The sequence below is a fragment of the Sus scrofa genome, chromosome 2 (genome assembly GCF_000003025.6).
Source record: "Sus scrofa isolate TJ Tabasco breed Duroc chromosome 2, Sscrofa11.1, whole genome shotgun sequence".
NCBI classification, from domain to species: domain Eukaryota; kingdom Metazoa; phylum Chordata; class Mammalia; order Artiodactyla; family Suidae; genus Sus; species Sus scrofa.
In genome coordinates, this window is record NC_010444.4 from 46,113,874 (window position 1) to 46,119,358 (window position 5,485).

Sequence of the window (5,485 nt, forward strand, 5' to 3'; positions counted from 1 at the left end):
ACTATTCACATTAGCCAAGACATGGAAACAGTCTAAATGTCCATCGACAGATGAATGGATTAAGAATATGTGGTATAAACACACAATGGAATACTACTCAGCTATAAAAAAGAACAAAATCATGCCATTTGCAGCAACATGGATGGAACTAGAGACTCTCATGCTAAGTGAAGTCAGTCAGAAAGATAAATACCATATGATGTCACATATCTGGAATCTAATATACGGTACAAATGAACTTTTTCACAAAAAAGAAACCCATGAACTTGGAGAACAGACTATGGTTGCCAAGGGGGAGAGAGCAGGATGGACTGGGAATTTGGGGTTAATAGATGCATACTATTGCATTTGGAGTGGATAAGCAATGAGATCCTGCTGTGTAGCACAGGGAACTCTATCTAGTCACTTGTGATGGAACATGATGGAGGATAATGTGAGAAAAAGAATATATATATGTATGACTGTGTCACTTTGACAGAACACGGTAAATCAACTATAAGGAAAAAATAAAAAATCATAAAAAGATCGAAATCTAGCATACTTACAGAAAGTTAAAGAAATCATATGTATACAGCTTGATGGGTTTTCACAAGGTAAGCATACCTGGGTAATCACCACTCAGACAAAGAAAGCAAATATTACCGGTATCAAGAAGTCCCTTCATTCCTTTCTCAGCTACTACTCTATTCCCCCAGCATATTCCAATTTCATGCCATAGACAAGTTTTGTCTGTTATTGAATTTTATAAAAATGAAGTAATAAAATATATACACTTTTTCATTGGACTTCTGTTTTTTGTGAGATGCAGCTATGTTGATACAAGTAGCAGGAATTTGGTCATTTTCATTCATGTATAGCATGAATATAGCAACCATGTATAGTATGGATATTCTGCAATATTTTCGTTCATCATTGATGGACGTTTGCCGTGTTTCCAGTGTTTGGTTATTTTTAATATTGCTATTTTGAACATTCTATCTAAAAATGTTAAATTTTGGTAAAATATATGAAACAAAATTTTTACCATTTTTCAGTGTAATTCAGCAGCATTAATTCCTATTGTCTACTTCCAGGATATTTTTTTTTCTTTTTTTATATTACTCAATGAATTTATTACATGTATAGTTGTACAGTGATCACCACAACCCAATTTTATAGCATTTCCATCCCAAACCCCCAGCACAGCCCCCACCCCCCAACCTGTCTCCTTTGGAAACCATAAGTTTTTCAAAGTCTGTAAGTCAGTATCTGTTCTGCAAAGAAGTTCATAGTGTCCTTTTTTCAGATTCCACATGTAAGTGATAGCATCTGATGTTGGTGTCTCATTGTCTGACTGACTTCACTTAGCATGGTAATTTCTAGGTCCATCCATTTGCTAAAAGTGCCGTTACAGGGTATTTTTTAAATAACTTTTTTAGATTTAATTCATCTACTATAAAATTCATCTACATAAAGTGTAAAATTCAGTGGTTTTTAGTATATTCACAGAGTTGTGCGACTACCGCCATAATCAATTTTAGATTTTTTTTATCACCCCAGGAAAAGTGCTATACCCGGAGTTCCCATTGTGGCTCAGCGGTGAACCAGTCTGACCAGCATCCATAAGGATGTAGGTTCAATCCCTGGCCTTGCTCAATGGGTTAAGCACCCGACGTTACTGTGAGCTGTAGCTCAGATCCTGAGTTGCTGTGGCTGTGGTGTAGGCTGGAGGCTACAGCTTTGATTCAACCCCTAGCCTGGGAACCTTCATATGCTGCAGATGTAGCCCTAAAAAGACAGACAGACAGACAGACAGACAGACAAACAGAAACAGAGAAACAAAGAAATGCTATACCCATTAAGTCACTCTGTTTATGCCTATAATTCCTCCCACCCCATACCACCCCTACCAGCCCTAGACAACCACCAATCTACTTTCTTTCTCCATAGATATATAAATGTACTTATTCTGGGAATTTCACATAAATAAAATTATATATTATAAGGTCTGTTGTGACTGATTTCACTTGGCATAACATTTTAAAACATGTTAGAGCATGCGTCATGTGTTTCATTCCTTTTTATTGCTGAATGGGCATTCCATTGTATGAATATAAACATTTCTCCATTCATCAGTTGATGGACATTTGAGCTGTTTCCAGTTTGGGGCTATTATGAATAATGCTGCTATAAGTATTTGAGTGCAACTGTTTCTCAGGACATATATTTTCATTTCTCTTGGTATATATACCAAGGAGTGGAATTACTGGTTCATATGGTAACTCTATGTTTAACATTTTCAAAAACCACCAGACTATTTTCCAAAGCGGGCTCCACTATTTTACAGCACTACCCACAGGGCATGAAGGTACCACTTTCTTCACATCCTCATTCACATTTGCCATGATCACCTTTTTGTCTTTTTTTTTTTTTTCACTAGGGCCACACCCATGGCATATGGAGATTCCCAGGCTAGGGGTCTAATCGGAGCTGTAGCCACCGCCAGAGCCACAGCCACAGCTATGCCAGATCCAAGCCGAGTCTGAGACCTGCACCACAGCTCAAGGCAATGCCGGATCCTTAACCCACTGAGCAAGGCAAGGATGGAACCCGCAACCTCATGGTTCCTAGTCGGATTTGTTAACCACTGAGCCATGACGGGAACTTCACCTTTTTGATTATAGCCATTACGGTAGGTGTGAAGTGGTATCTCATTGTGTTTTTATTTGCATTTCTCTGATGTCTGATGATCCTGAGCAGTTTTCTTTTTTGGGGCGGGGGGGGGGGCAAGTTGATCCACTTTTAATATGGCGTCAGAAGAAAAATCTGGTTTTTCCCCCCAAAACCCACTCCCCCCCATTATTTGGGTTAACACATTTCAGAATTTTAAGTAAACAGTTACTGCAGCTGGGTGAAGGTAGCCCCAGGTCCATCTACCAGGAAGCTCTGTCATTATCTGCACTGCCATCCAGCTCTCAAGGGGGCTATCAGCTTGGGTCTGCTCTGTAATTATTTCAGAGCTCCAATTTGCTCCAGGTGAGTCAAGAGCTCCCCTCTCTGTGCATACTTACTAGATCAGTGCATCCACCTATACACTCTTTACCGATAAAGACCCAAGGTACCGTTCTGGCTCCCATGAGCTGTTAATCTTGAATCTCTGTTGGTGTCACTGGTGGCTGTGATATCAACAAATTCCAGAAGCCCTTCTTTGAAGGGCAATTGGCTGAGGAGCTCCTCGGTCTTTCTGCAGAAGGGGCAGGTGGGCTTGATGAAAACCACCACCTTCCCAAGCTGGATTTTGCTGTTCACACAAAAGCTTGAGCCATGCTGACAGGCGGCTGCCTCCCTGGAGGAAACCTCAATTGCAGGTATTGCTCGGGTGTAAACCCTGAGCAGTTTTCAATGTGGTTATTGGCCATTTTGCATATCTTCTTTGGAGAAATATCTATTCATACCCTTTGCGTTATTTTTTAAAATTATTGAATTGTAAGAGTTCTTTCTATATTCTAGATATAAATCCCTTATCAGGTATATGATTTGCAAATATTTCTCCCATTTTGTGGATTGTCTTTTCAGGTTTTTTGTTTGTTTGTTTGTTTGTTGTTTGCCTTTTAGGGCTTCACTGGCAGCATATGGAAGTTCCCAGTCTAGGGATCTAATCGGAGTTATAGCTGCCACCCTAGCCACAGCCACAGCAACACCAGATCCGAGCTGCATCTGTGACCTACACCACAGCTCATGTCAACACCAGATCACCGACCCCTGAGTGAGGCCAGGAATTGAACCCACATCCTCATGGATACTAGTTGGATTCATTTCCGCTGTGCCACAATGGGAACTGCCCCTTTATTTTTTCTTTTTTTTTCTTTTCAGCTATGCCCATGGCATATGGAAGTTCTCGGCCAGGGGTCGAATCCAAGCCACAGCTGTGACCTATGCCACAGTTGTGGCAACTCCAGATCCTTAACCCACTGTGCTGGGCCAGGGATCAAACCTGTGCCACCTTAGAGACAATGCCAGATCCCTAACACTGTGCCACAGCAGGAACTCCTCTTTTCACTTTCATGATGTTATCATTTAAGAACTTAAGTTTTAAATGTTGATGAAGTACAACTTATCTTTTTTTTCTTTTGCTGCCTGTGCTTTAGGTGTCATTTCTAAAAATCTATTTTTTAATCCCCAAATCTTTTGTTTACAAAGATTTATGCCTATGCTTTCTTCTCAAAGTTTATATTTCAGTTCTTACATTTTGATCATTGATCCAATTTTTTTCTTTTTTCTTTTGGTCTTTTTGCCTCTTCTAAGGCCGCTCCTGCGGCATATGGAGGTTCCCAGGCTAGGGGTCTAATTGGAGCTGTAGCCGCCAGCCTACGCCCGAGCCACAGCAACACCAGATCCAAGCTGCATTTTCGACATACACCACAGCTCACAGCAATGCGGATCCTCAGCCCACTGAGCAAGGTCAGGGATCAAACCCTCAACCTCATGTTCCTAGTTGGATTCATCAACTACTGAGCCGTGATGGGAACTCCCAATTTTTTTCTTGAATACTCTTTCACATGACTTGATGAATATATGTACACATTTCTTTGGGTAGATATATAATAATGGAATCACTGGGACAAAGGGGTTTGTATGTTCACCTTTAATCTTTTTTTTATAGTTGATTTACAATATTGTGCCAATTTCTGTTTTACAGCAAAGTGACCCAGTCATACATATATGTACATTCCCTTTCCTCTATTATCTTCTATCCTGGTCTATTCCAAGAGACTGGATATAGTTCCCTGTGCTATATAGCAGGACCTCATTGCTTATCCATTCTGAATGTAATAGTTTGCATCTACTAACCCTAAACTCCCAGTCTATCCCACTCCCTCTGCCATCCCCTTTGGCAACCACAAGTCTGTTCTTTGTGTCTTTCACCTTTAATCTTGCAAAATAGTTTTTCAAGGTCGTTGAGCCAATTTATCTTCTGACTCACAGTGTATGAGAATTTCAGTTGCTCTATATCCTTGCTAACACTTGGTTCTGTGTGTCTGTCGGTCTTGTTCATTTCAGCCTTTCTAGGTATGTTTATTCACATTATGTTGTGGTATTTTATGCATTCCTTTGATGAGTAATGAAATAAAAACATTTTCTTCCTTCCTTCCTTCCTTCCTTCCTTCTTTCTTCCTTCCTTTTCTTTTCCTTCTTTTCTTTCTTTCTTTTCTTTCTTCCTTCCTTCCTTCCTTCCTTCCTTTCTTTCTTTCTTTTTTGCTTTTTAGGGCTGCACCTGCGACATATGGAGGTTCCCAGGCTTGGGGTCCAATCTGAGCCACAGCTGCCGGCCACAGCCACAGCCACAGCAATGCAAGATCCGAGCCACCTCTGTGACCTACACCGCAGCTCATGGCCACGCCGAATCCCCGACCTACTGGGTGAGGCCAGAGTTCAGACCTGCGTCCTCACGGATACTAGTCAGATTCGTTTCCACTGCACCACGAAGGGAAAATCTGGGACACTT

General features: G+C 40.9%; 1 pseudogene; it reads right to left on the reverse strand.

The window, feature by feature from the left end:
- LOC110259566 lies at positions 2,989-3,398 on the reverse strand (annotated as a pseudogene).